This window comes from Carcharhinus amblyrhynchos, chromosome 18, assembly GCF_965287045.1.
Source record: "Carcharhinus amblyrhynchos chromosome 18, sCarAmb.v2.hapA, whole genome shotgun sequence".
Classification (NCBI taxonomy): Eukaryota; Metazoa; Chordata; class Chondrichthyes; order Carcharhiniformes; family Carcharhinidae; genus Carcharhinus; species Carcharhinus amblyrhynchos.
The window spans coordinates 31,260,405-31,276,966 of NC_137341.1; the positions used below are offsets into that span (position 1 = coordinate 31,260,405).

At 44.1% G+C, this 16,562-nt stretch overlaps 1 protein-coding gene across 1 annotated transcript in view; it reads right to left on the minus strand.

Annotated features, from left to right (window-relative positions):
* Positions 1-16,562, minus strand: part of LOC145354675 (ankyrin repeat and fibronectin type-III domain-containing protein 1-like) — an 859,363-nt gene that overhangs the window by 220,505 nt on the left and 622,296 nt on the right. The gene's annotated exons all lie outside the window — the stretch shown is intronic.

The following is a 16,562-nucleotide window of genomic DNA, read 5'->3' on the forward strand; positions in this document are numbered from 1 at the left end:
GATTGCTTCATCATTGATGGGATTGAGGATGTGTTCAAAGTGCTCTACCCAATGGTGTGTCTAAATCTGACCTCTGTCTCACTTCAAATTTGAAAAACACATGCAAGTAGAACACATTGCACCCCTATCCCTGCTATGTTGTCCACTGGGACATCATCCGCAGGAACCGAGGTAAAATTTCTGGTTTGGCCCACCTTGGGAATTGTGGCAGGCAGGATGGACAATTTGACAGACTGTCCAAAGATCCATTGCCCTCGGTTGGAAATTTCCGGTTTTGGACAGGCGTGACCAGGAAACCCTGCCCTATGGATCAGATCTCAAAGAGAGCTCAAAAGATGTGGTAGGAGATCAGTATGCTCGCACTAAATGATGGAGCAGATTTGAGGGGCAAATAGTTTACTCCTGCTCCTATATCATATATTCCTATCTCCTTATGAATGTACTCCTATTATGCAATAAGAAATCTCACAACACCAGGTTAAAGTCCAACCAATTTATTTGATAGTAAACTCACAAGCTTTCAGGGTTTGCCCCTTCGTCAGGTGAATGGAGAGTTCTGGCCTCAGACAGAGCATATAACAGCACATGCAGCAGGATACATCTTGCATGAGTTTCTTTAGCCTCCATATGTTTCTTCTGCAGCTTCAAATGCTTTTGTTTTGACCAAATCTTTCCAGCTACTGTAGCAGCATATAATTATATCCCTGTTACTCTTTTGGTGTATCACAGGAGGATGTCAAGGACCAGTGAAAAAATACACATCAGCACCTCACTGTATGCAACACCACTCTAAGCATTGAAACCACGAGCTCATGTATCTCACAGCAAGGGTTTTGAGTTGAAGTAGCAAAATGTAACCTAAATGGTACACAGAACACAAATGAACAGAGTTAAACAGTGACAGCATAAGATGAGTGGGGAACACTGCTGTGCAAAGGGCCACATTGCATCCATCGTCAACAGATCAGGCCCTTTTGGGGATCTACTTTCAATCATTCCAAGGAAGTTTCAACATGTGAAAATGGTAAGGGTGAAGAGCTCCACTACCTACATCTACATTGAGTTGATTATGGAATTGAAAGAAACCAATTCACTATGGATTATGGAGGCAACACCAGGAACATCTACAACATTTTCCCATGACACGCCCTAAGTCTTGACGTGAGCCCCTGGTCTCTTCTGCCATGTTCAGACTGGGTGCTCACACAGAAAGAGTCATTGGTAGGTGTCACAAACGTTGCGCTTTACAAGATAGCTATCTTTAAAAATGTACCCTTTAGTTTAAGGTAACATAGAATATTCTTAAGAGGGGAATGGTGCAGTCATGATAAACACTTGTTCAGAGACAGGCCCTCTGGCTGCCATGGGGATGTGCGGGAGGGAGGCAGGAACTCACACAAAAACCTATTGAAATGCCAAGAATGACAGTCTTTATAGCTGCATTTAAAAGACAAAGAAAATACCACAGAATAGGACTGTTTTGTGCTAACAGTTAAGCAGATGATGGTGAGAATATGTTTTATGTTTAAAGGAAGGGATTAGAACAGATAAGGCTTTTGGAAATTTAAGGAACAGGGGCTTGCTGAGGTAGACCTTGCTGGTGAAAATTGGATCCTGTAAACTTGGTCTGAATGGAATGATTTTCAAAGGGCAGTAGAAATTTTGACTTATTATGGCAGAGAATATGAGCCTGCTGTATAGCTGTGAGTTCCTTTGGAATTGTTCCTGTAATGCCACATATCTGCCAGAAGTGCGATGCAGAGCAAAATGGATTGTAAGATGTATTCCATTATATTAATTACTACAAAAGTATATTTTCTTTTGCTTGATATATTAGTTGCCTGTTAAGTAATGTCTGACTTATATTGATTTTAGTTTGTTACAGTAGAAGTCTTAAGCCATTACAACTTGTCCTTTGGTTATTTCCATCAGTCGCTGGGAAATTCATTCCATTTTTAGAGGATTTTGTTCTCTATGGGGATCATTAAGGGAGCTTTAATATAATCAATGCTGCCTCTGGGTCTGCTGTCATGAAGATCAGTGCACATGGTGAGAAATTACAGGGCAATCTGGAATGGAAAAGAGTGACACCATAATTATACATCAAAATTATGCCACTGAAACAGATCTTTTGGTCCAACTTTCCCAAGTTGGTGATTATTCTCCATGAAGCAAGCACTTAAAGTCACACTTAGCCACATATTCTCATAACGCTTCAATTAATTTTCCTCCAATCACTTACCTGACTTCCTATATCATGCCCTTCCATGAAAACTGCATACGTGTCAGAAAGTGGGCATTGCCATGCTATCTTCAGAATTGCAGACATGGCAGAGGACTGTAACATTTGTCCACAACAACCAAGAGACGTATAAGTGTAAACAACGTGGTAAAGATACAAAACAGGCAGCCAGCTGATATTCTGCTATCGTAGAGAAAGCACTAGATTAGGTTGTTAGATCTATCACATTCTGTCACCTAAGAAAAGCACCAGGTATGAAAGAATATTCAGACAGGAAAAGCATATTAGACAACTAGATTGATGTTTGACTGTGTGCAGGCGGTGCAGTTGCAATGGTATTGGATACTGTAAATGTATGAGCATGTGGCTATATACTTGGACTGTTCAGTAGGAAGTTAACTTAGATACGTGAAAGCACATTCAAGACTGTTTATTCAATGTGCAGAATGTTCATCAATTTTACGAAAAGGAAAAGCACCAACATGATTCTCACCTATGACCTTGACCCTGCTATTTTAACAATATATTTCCATTTTACAAAACGCAAACACCTTATTGCACTGAAGCATTTAATGGCATTTCACATGGCATTCTATGAAGTGCAATGCTTTTAGTTATGGGGCTTTGGCATTCTAACTCCATTAAAGAATGAAGAAAGTTTTTGACATGTTTTGAAGTGGAGTAGTCGGCAAGACTGGTTTGAAAGTCAGAGTTACTCCCAATTTTGTTTTATATCATGACAGATAGTGAAGGGAGAATTTCCACAGTGTTCTGCTGCTCTCTTTCTAATGGCTAGTTTGCAGAAATCCTGGAGAAGCTGTTTAGTTATTCCTGAGGTGTTTGTCAAGGTTAGGGAGGGAGACTGAGCAAATTCCTGCAGAAATTCAAAGAGCCTGTTTCTGTCTATCTCTCCTGAAGGTCCTGATTCTTGGTGGGGTCCCACTCCGTGGGAACTAGCTGTCTTCTACTACCTCATCAAAGTGACCATTTCTCTTGCATGAACCCAGGCAGCCAGTGAATGCAGCTTACTGAATTTTGGAGGTGTCTGCAGAACCAACTCCTGCACTCACCCAAAGACTAAACTCAAACATTCCCACATCAGGAACTTGGAATCCTAGCTGAAATTTCCTAATCCTAGGCACTGAAGCCAATTGGAGATTCTCCACATCCTCTTTCTGATGAAAGATTAATGACTCAAAACTGAGCTTAACTATGTTTCTCTCTCCACAGATGCTACCTTGCTTGTTGAGTATTTACAGCATTTTCTGTTTTCATTTCAGATTTCTAGCATTCTCAGTATTTGCTTTTGTATTCAGTGTCCTTCCCATAAACTGAGATCAGCTAATTTAGTACAGATCAGGGACTGAGTTGAGCATTTTCAGATCAGTGTGGTTCAATGCCAAACCAGGGATATACAGGGATAATCAGGCAGCACAAACACAGACAATGGATTCATGTTTTACGCACGTAATAGGAAAGTACTTAGAGGGAAATGACGGACTTCAAAATGCTTCTGTTTAATGTTCTGATAATCTTCCAATACTGAGCAACCAGCACAGAGTCCTTTATATTATTCATAGAACCACAAGATGTAAATGAAGAAATGCCCAAGGGCTGTGATGGCTGTCGATTATGCAACATTTATATTCAACAGTACCTCAACAACAAAGTGACTAAGCAAGACCAGTTGTTAAGAAGTTAAAGTTCACCATTACCAGTCAACATGGATGGCAGCCTCGACTTTCCACTTCACCGCACAGTGGGAAATGAATGCACCATGAGAAGGCAAACAGCAAACGAAAGGCAATTCAGTAACATGCCTTCAGCGTTTGAGCAAATATCATGAGAGATGGAATAAAAGGTTGCCGAACGGCAAAGAGGACACCAGGCACAAGAAGCAATAGCCAGGAGGGTCAACGCCATCATAACCCCATCCCACTTGAGATGAAATTTATTGTTACACCTGTTACATTTCTGGCTTTTACACTGGAAATCCTACTTGGGCTCAGTAACTCTGACGTGGAGCTGACTCTGCCAAGCCTAGAAACAAACCTGCCTGATGCTCCATTACAATCCAAAAATATTTTTCCTCTGCCAATTCAGGTGTTTTATTAAATTTGTACAGATCAATTATGCAGTGCTTTCCTCTCTCTTTCACCACTTCATCTCAAGGCCACATCAATAATCTTAGCCCACAACTCCATCAGCAACTTGTATTTATACAGCAACTTTAACGTAATGAAACATCCCGAGGCACTTCACAGCAGCAGTCCTCATACAAAATATGACACCAGGTCACATTACGAGATATTGGGGCAGATGATCAAAGGTTTAGAGATGGAAACTGAGATAGCTGACCAGCAAAACACATCCCCCAAATGTCCAGCAGGACTGTACCCCTAACTGAACAGAACACATTTCCCAACTGACCAACAGGGAGTACCCAACTGACCAGAATGTATATTCCAACTGGCTCACAGAGCACATCTCTAACTGGCTAGCAGAACACATCTCCCAACTAATATTATGATATCAGCTGATGTTACTACTGGATAAGATAGATCCCAGAGTGGATCCTGGCTTGATAGATCATGGAGGAAAGATACTGAACAAATTCATGGGAATCGGCTGATGAACTTTTAACACAAAGAATAAAAATATTAAACAAAACACACCATATTATACCAGACAAAACAATACCTCAATACAAACAAGAAGATGATTAATTTCCAAATATTCCTCTACAGACAAATAAACCAGCGAACAGTTACCACTAGCTTGACATAAAGGGTTCTTGCTTGGGACTGGCACACGCGCAAACAGTTTACTTCCAGTGAATTCTTGAGCATTAACTTGATGCTTCTCACCCAACTCGTATCTGTTCCTGAGACACCCAAAAATAACAACTGTAAATTGTTTCAGTAGTAACGTAGCTAAACTGATATCACTGTGCCCGATAACTGACTATTCAGTTAACTACTGTCCCACTAGCCATGAGCCTCTCTCCTCAGAGTGTTGAAAAATCCCAACTTTACATTCTGACACAATGGTCTCTTTCCAATCCCTTCCTTATGTCTCTATGTCTCTGTTACTTAACTACCATCACTAGACAACAGACTAGTTTTTTCTACTTTGTGGTTTTTTTTCCCCCAAATCACTAACTGAACTAACCACGTTTTAATCCACCTTTTTAACTTCAAGGGTTGTAAAACCTTATTAAAAATGGATTTTATACTTGGCCAAATCTGAAGAACTGGCCTTTCAACCACAGGGCCACTCAGGCCTTTAGGCACCATAGCATACCAAACCTATATGAAAGTGAAACCCTTTTTACCTTATTTAGCACACAAATATATGTGTATGTGGGGTGGCACAGTGGTTAGCACTGCTGCCTCACAGGGACCTGGGTTCAATTCCAGCTTTGGGTCACTGTCTGTGTGGAGTTTGCACGTTTTCACCGAATTTGTGTAGGTTTACTCCGGGTGCTCCAGTTTCCTCCCTCACTCCAAAAATGTGCAGTTCAGTTGATTGACCATAGTAAATTGCCCCTTAGTGTCAGGGGGATTAGCAGGGTGAATGTATGGGGTTACAGGAATAGAGCCTGTGTGGGGTGGCTGTTGGTGCAGGCTTGATAGGCTGAATGGCCTCCTTCTGCACTGTAGAGTTCTTTGATATATTTAAAAACATTCAACTTAAAAATTATACATCATTCCTAACAATTAGAAACTGATCATGGGGTTTTGCTCTAAATTACAAGAACAAGGTCATTGGAATATTCCTGCACCTATTGGTGACCATAGGTATTCATTTGTAGTGCTCCGCCCAATGAAAAGGGACGGAGTGTGTGGGGTGGGGTGGGGGGGGCATAAAGTGAGATTCACCTTTCATCGAGGCAGAGCAGCCTAACTCTGCAGCTATCTAATATCCCTCTAGCATGTTGAGGTCGTCACTAGGCCAATAATAGATCCTGTGCTTGCCATCACCCTAAATTTTCTCAGTCTGAATGAAATATTTCACTGGGCAACAGAGAAATAGTTTTGCCTGCACTGTGACTGGAGAAGGAATTAGTTCACTGTTTATTTAGTGCCTGATGTTTATGCCTGTTTGTGTTACAAACTTCCATTGTAACTCTGAACGCAGCTGCATGTACCAACATGCTCATATGTTTGACCAGGACTAATGAGGCTGCAGTCAAGCATGAATGGGAGTGCTGAATACATTCATGCATCTGGTTGAAACTGACACAAGCAAGAATGCAAAGATCACAAAATTGGGCATGGCCCAAAAATGAGCGCAATGACCAAGAACCCATTGTTTCTGATGAAGGCAGCATGCGCACTCCACTCTGCCTACTAATTTAAATAATTGTAGTCTGCAGCCAATGCTAAAAGCATTGTTGAAGAACTGCATGCCTGAGCAGCTGGACAAAATCATGAGAGGCTAGCATAAATTAAAACCAGCCTACAGTACCTTCAGGAGAGATGCACCATGGCTGCAGCAGGTGCTAGTAATCATTCTAAATGTGATGTTGATGTGTGGAATACTCCACAGCGATGCTGTATGGCACACAGAAGCATAACATGGAAAATAGAAGCAGGAGCAGACCATTCAGCCCTTCAAACCTACTCCGCCATTGATTTTGATAATCCTGATCATTAAATTCGATATTCTGAACCCACCCTCCCCCATAGCCCTTGATCACTTTAGCCCCAAAAGCAATATCTAATTTCTTCTTGAAATCACACAATATTTTGACTTCAACTATTTTCTGAGGTAGTGAACACCTTCACCACTCTCTGGGTGAAAACATTTTCCTCACCTCAGCCCTAAAAGGTTTACCCTCTTATTCTCAAACTACGACCACTAGTTCTGGATCCCCCACCATCAGAACATTCTTTCTGAATCCACCCTATCTAATGCTGTTAGAATTTTATAAGTTTATGTGAGATCCCCTCTCACTTTTTTAAACTCCAATGAATATAATCCCAACCTCTCCTTCATATGACAGACCTGTCATCCCAGGAATCAGCCTGATAAATGTTTGCTGCACCCCCTCAATAGCAAGGACATCCTTCCAATGTCATAATTGGTGCAATAAAGTAGCTCAAAGATCTACCATGCCATCTTGGAAGCCTAGATGCAGGAAGTGCAGAGGAGAAGAGATGTGCATGTGCCCAATCCATAGCGTGGCAAGAGGCCCTCCAGGCAAACTCATAAAGTAGTGGGATAAACCTGCCTTGGCAGTCAGTGCCACTACTCTAGCCCTGAGGACCTTGATGCAGTGCTCTATAGAGTTCAGTCAGCTTCTACAAGTCATCAAGCTCAGTGAATGCATTCATCTTCAAATGCTATATCCAAGTAAATACACCACCGGTATCTGACATTGCTCAATTCACCACATCTCAATCACCCACCGACCAACAATCTCTCTCAATCAGTCTCATATATGACATTCATATGCTCTCTTGCAACCTTATACATTTGGCACTGTTGCTTCATATACAGGATCCCTGGACGATGGAGGAGACTATCAACTATTGCTGAGGCATGACTAATGACAGAACTGGAATTATTGAAGATGACAAGGTCCTTATACATAATTCTCCTCATATCCTGCTTCCACCCCCCCACCTCCTTCACCACAACACTATCTTGCACCTTCCTTCTTTCAGAACACCAAGAACTGCAAGGAAGACAATGATGAAACACCATCACACACTCACACTTGCAGTCACCAGCTCGGATACTGATACTGCGCATACTTTAGGTTATAGCTTAGAGGCAGAATTTATTTGTGGTGAGACATTGGACTATAGTGGTCTGCTGCCAAGCCAGGGAGAGAGTAGTGCATGTACTAGTTCACCTGTGGATGGAGTTGCCAGTATGTTCCACTGCAGTGGAATCAGATGAAGGCTTCAAAAGGATGGCCTACAGAAAATGAGCTGATGCACAATTATGACTGATTATACTGACTTTTAAGTTGGTTCCTAATGCATATAAATCTGATCTAGATGATAATCATTAAACATGTACAGCTTGTGACAGTGAATCATGAGAACATTAGTATTCCAGAGAGTTCCCCAAAGCTCACAAACCCAGAAGTAGTAACCAAATAGCAGGAATTGATAGGTCTAAAATAGACCTTTCACATTTATAAACAGGAACTCATAGAATCAGAGAACAATACAGCACAGAAGAGGCCCTTCGGCCCATCGAATCTACACCAACACATTAGAAACACCTGAACTCTTACCTAATCCCATCTGCCAGCACTTGGCCCATAACCCTGAATGTTCTGATGTGTCAGGTATTCATCCAGATACTTTTTAAAGAATATGAGGCAACATACCTATACCACCCTCCCACGTACTGCATTCCAGATTGTCACCACCCTCTGGGTAAAAATGTTTTTCCTCACATTCCCCCTAAAGGTCCTGCTCCTCCTCACCTTGAACCTATGCCCCTTTGTGACTGACCCTTCAACGAAGAGGAACAACTGCTCCTTACCCACTCAGTCCATGTCTCTCATAATCTTGTACACCTCGATCAGGTCACCCCCAGTCTTCTCTGCTCCAAAGAAAACAACCCAAGCTTCCCCAACTTCTCTTCATAACTTAAATTTTCCAACCCAGACAGCATGCTGGTGAATCTCCTCTGCGCCCCCTCCAGTGCAATCATATCCTTCCTATAATGTGGTGACCAGAACTGCACACAGTACTCCAGTTGTGGCCTCACCTGAGTTCTATGCAACTTCAACATGACTTGCTGCTTTTGTCCCTCGATTGATAAAGGCAAGATTCCCATATGCCTTTTTCACTACCCTACTAGAGTCATAGAGGTTTACAGCATGGAAACAGGCCCTTCAGCTCAACTTGTCCAAACTGCCCTTTCTTTAAAACCCCTAAGCTAATCCCAATTGCCCACATTTGGCCCATATCCCTCTTTAACCATCACAGCCATGTACCTATCTAAATGGTTTAAAAAAAACAAAATTGTACCTGCCTCTGCTACTAGCTCTGACAGCTTGTCCCAGACACTCATCATCCTCTGTGTGAAAAAACTGTCCCTCTGGATACTTTCGTATCTCTCCCCGCTCACCTTAAACCTACGCCCTCTAGTTTTAGGTACCCCTACCTTTGGGAAAAGATATCGACTATCTAACTGATCTGTGCCCCTCATTATTTTATAGACCTCTATAAGATCACCTCTCAGCCTTCTACACTCCAGAGAAAAAAGTCCCAGTTTCCTTATAACTCAAACAATCAAATCCCAGTAGCATACTAATAAATCTTTTCTGCACTCTTTCTAGTTTAATAATACCCTTTCTATAATAGGGTGACCAGAACTGCACACAGTATTCCAAATGAGGCTTTAACAATGTCTTGTACAACTTCAACAAGACATCCCAACTCCTGTATTCAATGTTCTGACCGATGAAACCAAGTATGCCGAATGCCTTCTTCACCACTCTGTCCACCTGTGACTCCATTTTCAAGGAGCTATGAACATGTATCCCTAGATCTCTTTGTACTAATAACTCTCCCCAGTGCCCTACCATTAACTGAGTAAGTCCTGCCCTGGTTCAATCTACCAAAATGCATCACCTCGTTTTTGTCTCAATTAAACTCCATCTGTCATTCGTCAGCCCACTGGCCCAATTGATCAAGATCCCATTGCAATTGGAGGTAACTTTTTTCACTGTCCACTATGCCACCAATCTTGGTGTTATCTGCAAACTTACTAATCGTGCTTCCTATATTCTCATCCAAATCATTAATATAAATGACAAATTAACAGTGGACCCAGCACTGATCCCTAAGGCACACCGTTGGTCACAGGTCTCCAGTTTGAAAAACAACTCTCTACAACCACCCTCTGGCTTCTGTCAAGAAGCCAATTTTGTGTCCATTTAGATACCTCATCCTGGATTCCGTGAGATTTGACCTTATGCAACAGCCTACCATCTGGTACCTTGTCAAAGACCTTGCTAAAGTCCAAGTAGACAACATCAACTGCACTGCCCTCATTTACCTTAGTGGTTACCCCTTTGAAAAGTTCAATCAAATTTGTGAGACATGATTTTCCACTCACAAAGCCACGCTGACTGTCCCTAATCAGTCCTTGCATCTCTAAGTGCCTGTAGATTCTGCCTCTCAAAATATCTTCCAACAACTTACCCATCACAAATGTGAGGCTCACTGGCCTGTAGTTTCCAGGCTTTTCCCTGCAGCCCTTTTTAAACAAAGGCACATTTGCCACTGTCCAATCTCCAGGCACCTCACCCGTGACTATCGATGATTCAAATATCTCAGCTAGAGGACCTGCAATTTCCTCCCTAGCATCCCACAATGTCCTGGGATACACTCCAAGTCTCGGGGATTTATCTACCTTGATGCGCTTTAAGATTTCCAGCACTTCCTTCTCTGTAATATGTACACTCCTCAAGACATCACTATTTATTTCCCCAAGTTCCCCAACATCCATGCTTTTCTCAACAGTAAATACTGATGAGAAATATTCATTTAGGATCTCAACCATCTTTGAGGATCTGCACACAGATGTCCTTGTTGATCCTTAAGAAGCCCCACTCTCTCCCTTGTTACTCTTTTGCCCTTTATGTGTTTGTAGAAATTCTTTGGATTCTCCTTTGTCTTATCTGCCAAAACAATCTTGTGTCCTCTTTTTGCCCTCCTGATTTCTCTCTTAACTCTGCTCCTACACCCCCTATATTCTTCAAGGGATTCATTTGATCCCAGCTACCTATGCATGTCATGTGCCTCTTTCTACTTAAATCTACTTAAATCTACTTTCTACCTATCTTCTACTATCTACTTAGAGGACATACTAATATGCCCTTCCATCTTCAGAGATAGGTGGCAGATGGAATTTAATCCTGACAAATGCGAGGTGATGCATTTTGGAAGGAATAATGTAGAGAGGAGTTATGTGATTAAAGGTAGACAAATTAGGAGTATAGAAACACAGAGGGACCTGGGAGTGCAGGTTCACAAATCCATGAAGGTTGCGACACAAGTGGAGAATGTTGTCAGGAAGGCTTATGGAATGCTAGCCTTTATAGGAAGGGGTATAGAGTTTAAAAGCTGCCGTCTAATGCTTCAGTTGTATAGAACGTTGGTTAGACCGCATTTGGAGTACTGCGTCCAGTTCTGGTCACCTTACTACCGGAAGGACGTGGAGGCTCTGGAAAGGGTGCAGAGGAGGTTTACCAGGATGTTGCCTGGCATGGAGGGGCTGGGTTACGAGGAAAGGTTGGAGAAACTGGGACTGTTCTCCTTGGAAAGACGGAGATTGAGGGGGGACATGATAGAGGTATATAAGATACTGAAGGGAATAGACAGAGTCAATAGTGAGAGACTGCTCCCTAGATTGGTAACAAATACAAGAGGACATGATTTAAGGGTGAGGGGGGAGAGGTATAATTTGGATATGAGAGGAAGGTTCTTTACGCAGAGAGTTGTGGGGGTATGGAACGCGCTACCGAGTAGGGTGGTGAAGGCGGGAACGTTGGACTCGTTTAAGGTTCAGTTAGATAGGCACATGAGTGAAACGAGGATGAAGGGTTATGGTAGGGGTTATTAAATAAGGGTTAGAACCTCGGGAGACACCGGAAAGGCAGGCTTGTGATTAACGTTTTTGTCTTTTATTCCGCAGGTGGAGGTCCACCTCGTGTCAAACGAGGGGCATGCACACGGTGGGTCGTGCGTGGGCTGCTCTTGGAGGTTCCGGGAGTGGCCTAGTACTTCGTGTCGGTGTGTGTGCTTGATCCTGGGCCGGTAGACGGGCGCCGCAACAGCTTGGTGACTAGCACTGCTAGCTGTGCAGATACATGGATTTGGGCCTGTGCTTGTGGGAGTTTGTGCATTCTCCCTGTGGATGCGTGGGTTTCCTCCGGGCGCTCCGGTTTCCTCCCACACCCCAAAGATGTGCTCTTAGGCTGACTGGTTTTACCAAATTGACACTATTCTCCCCTGAATCTGGCTAAGTCAGGGGTTCTATTCGTAGACACGCAGGGTAGAATAGGTGTAGGGCGATGCGGCGGCGCGGGCTTGTTGGGCCGAAGGGCCTGTTTCCCGTGCTGGGTTGTTCTTTGTTCTTTTTATCTGTGGGCAAACACGCCAAGGTTCTTTTGTCCCACAGAACTTCCTAGCGTCCTACCATTCATTGAATACTTTCTTATCAAATTATTCCTTCCAAAGAATATCACCTCACACTTTTCAGGGTTAAATTCCATCTGCCACTTATCTGCCCATTTGATCATTCTGTCTATATCTTCTTGTAACCAAAGACACTCCACCTCACTATTAACCACCTGTCCAATCTTTATGTCATCTGGAAACTTATTAATCCTATCCCCCACATAATCATCAATCTCATTTATATAAATAACAAATAAAAGTGGGACCAATACAGACCTCTGTGGTGAGCCACTGGATACCGGCTTCCAGTCACTAAAGCAGCCTTCTATCATCATCCTCTGTCTCCTACAACTCAGCCTCAGATAAGCAACCTGTCGTTGCTCCATCGAGGCCTTTAAGTGGCCACTTAAGGGCTGTTTACCACACAGCTTCAATTTTTAAACAGGCAGGCGGATGACAGCTCAAGGGGGAAATGTGTAAATAAAGACAGTAGGATCTCGGGTGGGATCAGCTAAAACCCCCTTCTGACTGGGGGCGTACGCCCCTGCAATCTCCTCCCTTGCCTCCCATAGCAGCTTTTAAGGTTGCCAACACATCCAATACCTTATCCTTCCCCATGTCAATTTGCTCAAGAACTTTGCAGTCTTCTCGCTGAATTCCATAACTTAAGTACAACTTGACAGAAAACATATTAAAACGATATCGGAGTGAGCGTTAAGGTTACTATCACCTGCCAGGTGATAGTAACCTGAACTGCAGAAGGAGTATTGGACAAAACAAATGGGACCTTAGTAAGTTCAACTCAGAGACTAGGAGGTTCAGTTTCAGCATCTTGGGGTTGGGGATCACTCAAAGGTCTCAGCAGCCCTTTACTGCTGTGAGCCTCTAGTTTTCAAGCAGCCTAGGCACCTGGTCTGTAGCAGTGCTCCCAGTGTCCCACTTGCTGGGCTTGTATAAATATCACTGCCGAGGGATTACCCTTCTAGATTGGCAGCTGGAAGTGGGTGGGGATCAGGTGAATTAACAGGGTCAGCACAAGGGGCAGCTGTTAGGTTCCTGGGTGTGATCCTCTGAAATGCCAGGCTGCATGGGCAGAGTGGGGAATCTGACAAGGGATGGCTACCAGCTTCATCAGGGCAGAAAACCCTCACACAGAGGGGAGGATAAGGGCAGTCAGAATAACCCCTACCCACAGTCTGCACTTTGCAGCCTGAGGAAATGAGCTGTCTGGAAATGCAAAACCACTGGTATGGAAGTCAGGCTGTCAGGGATTAAAGTATGGTGGTTCACTCTTCAGATTGAAAGGCTCATTTAATCTGCAGCCCATGAGAGCTGGGGGAATGAGGTTGCCATCTAAGGATGAAGCTGACTGCAAATAGCAGTTTTCACATGCATCAAGTGTGCTTCACCTGTCGTGGGGGAAGCCAGTTGTCTAAACAGCTCCCTGACCTTTCCTTGCTGAGTTAATTGTGCCAATTTAGTCAGCACTTCAATGCATGAGTGTGCCACTGATTGGTGCCCAATAGTTAACACCTTGTGGGTTAGTCTCCAAGCATTGTGCTCCAAGGCTAACATTCCAAGTATAACAGAGAAGTGACACTGATGTTGCAACAATGCAAGACGTTATGGTGAACGTGCTCATCAGTTACCCTGTTCAGGACATGATGGGTGGCAGCATTTTGTTCCCCTGTGAAGTTAGAACACAGGTCCATTAAATACATTCAACTACCCTCAATCCTCATGCTTGAGGGATGGGGAGGGCCACCACACAGAGTCTCTCAAGGGCCAAAGCTCTTCTGCCAAGTGGTGTTCAGAGGGGCAACTGTAGGGAATTAGCCATTGTGCACTAGGGGACGGAGTGAGGCTCAATGGAAAGGTGCTCACAAGGGGTAAGTACATGGGTAGATGTCCCAGACCCTGAGAGAGATGTGAGTCAAGGCATTATTAGGACTCCTATTGCTCATTCTTCTGTCCTTTTCCTTTTAGTTTGTGGTTCAAGAGAATCATGGAGCCAGTGGAGCTCAGAGTTCTTTTGATTGATGTGAAGAAGCAGCAGCGACGCCAACACGTGGCTGAACATGGTCAGGACCAGCACCCTGCAGAGAAGGGAAAGGCATGGTCCACTGATCTACCAGGTGCAGGCCACAGAGGGAGGAGGGTTAGAGGAGACAGTATCAGCCATTGGTCTGTCTGTGGAGACCATCCTATCTCCAAATGTCAGAGGTACAGTGTCGGAGAAGGCTGCTTCTGTCCAGACGGATGGTGGACCACCTGTGCCAGATGATGCAGGAGCTGGCATCACATGAACTGGCAGGTCACCCACTGCCTGTGGCTCTGAAAGTAAAAGCTGCGCTGAATTTTTATGCCAACAGCTCATCTCAGGGCTCCACAGGTGACCTGTGGCATCTCCCAGTCAGCCGCACATAAGTGCAGAAGGGAGGTAACGGATGCCCAATTTGCAAGGGCACACCTATACATCAACTTTGCCTGGACCATGGGCTTCACCAACATAGCTGGCCTGCTCCAGGTGCAGGGTGTCATTCACTGCTTACATGGCTGGTATGGAGCCTGTTGATAAACTGAATCAGATTCCACTCTTTCAATGTCAAAATCATGTGCAACCATACCATGCAGGTGTTTCCCGGGGACCATTCATGACAGCTACATCTTTGTGTGCTCACAGGTCCCATGCATTTTTTCAAGGGATGGCTCCTTGGGGAGAAACAGTACTCACTTAGGAGGCTGGATTTGATTCGTCACATGTATTAACATACAGTGAAAAGTATTGCTTCTTGCATGCCATATGGACAAAACATACCGTTCATAGAGCAGGAAATGAGAGAGTGAAGAATGTAGTGTTACAGTCATAACTAGGGTGTAGAGAAACTTCATGCAAAGTAAGTCCATTCAAATGTCTGACAGCAGAAGGGAAGAAGCTGTTCTTGAGTCGGTTGGTACGTGACCTCAGACTTTTGTATCTTTTTCCCAGACAGAAGAGAGAATGTCTGGAGAGTGTGGGGTCCTTAATTATGCTGGCTGCTTTGCCGAGGCAGCAGGAAGTATAGACAGAATGGATGGAAAGCTGGTTTGTGTGATGAATTGGGCTACATTCATGACCTTTTGTAGTTCCTTGCGGTCTTGGGCAGAGCGGGAGCCATACCAAGCTGTGATACAACCAGAAAGAACGCTTTCAATGGTTCATCTGAAGTTGAAGGTGACCTGCCATTGAATGGGATGATCTAGGAGTGTAGAGACACTGCATGATTCATCTCAACTGCTGCTGCCTCCTCAGTGGTCTTGCTGTGTTCCTCCACTAATGACGAGGTGTACAGATTCTCAGAAGCTAGCAGCACAAGGTATCCTCATTATTTAGGAATGCTGGTTGATATGAGAGGCCTGAGTGTTGGAGGATGTTGATATTGGTGGGGAAGGCATCTGTCCCTGGGTGGAGGTGGCCTGGAGGGATTGTAAAAGGAGCAGCACGGCAGTACTGCTGTATCAGTGCCAGAGGTGGGAGAACGATAGCACTGCCATCCTCTCAGTGCTGAGGGAGGAAGTGCCAACATTGAACAGGGGCTTGCGGAGCATGGCGCTATGAAATGACAGCAAGGGCACTTTGTGGGTGAGCAACACGAATTTTAATAAAAGCTTGTTATATGCCTAGGTTCACTGTGTGTCTATATTTCCTTGGTCTTCCTCACCCTCCCACAACTAGGTGTATCCCTAGGCTCCACAGCTGTGGAAGAAGTGGTCTACTGACCGTCACACCCTGTTGCCTGAGGTACACTGGCAGTGGCAGCGGGGGGCACGGCTGAGACCTTGAGGGCTTGGACCTGCTTTCAAGCAGCATAGATGTTGCAGTTCTACCCTCCTTGGTGTGCAAAGCTAGAGGTGTGTTGGTCACAGGGAAGGGGAGATCACAGAATCCTACAGTACAGAAGGAGGCCACTTGACCCATGAGCCTGCATCAACAATGGTCCAACCCGGGCCCTATCCTCGTAACCCCACCTACTTACCCTGCTAATCCCCTGACACTAATGGACAATTTAGCATGGCCAATCAACCTAACCTGCACATCTTTGGACTGATGGGCTCAAAATGGGGAGCAGGGGACCATGACAGGCGTTGTGACCCTACAGAGTGGGTATGAATGAGATCATCTT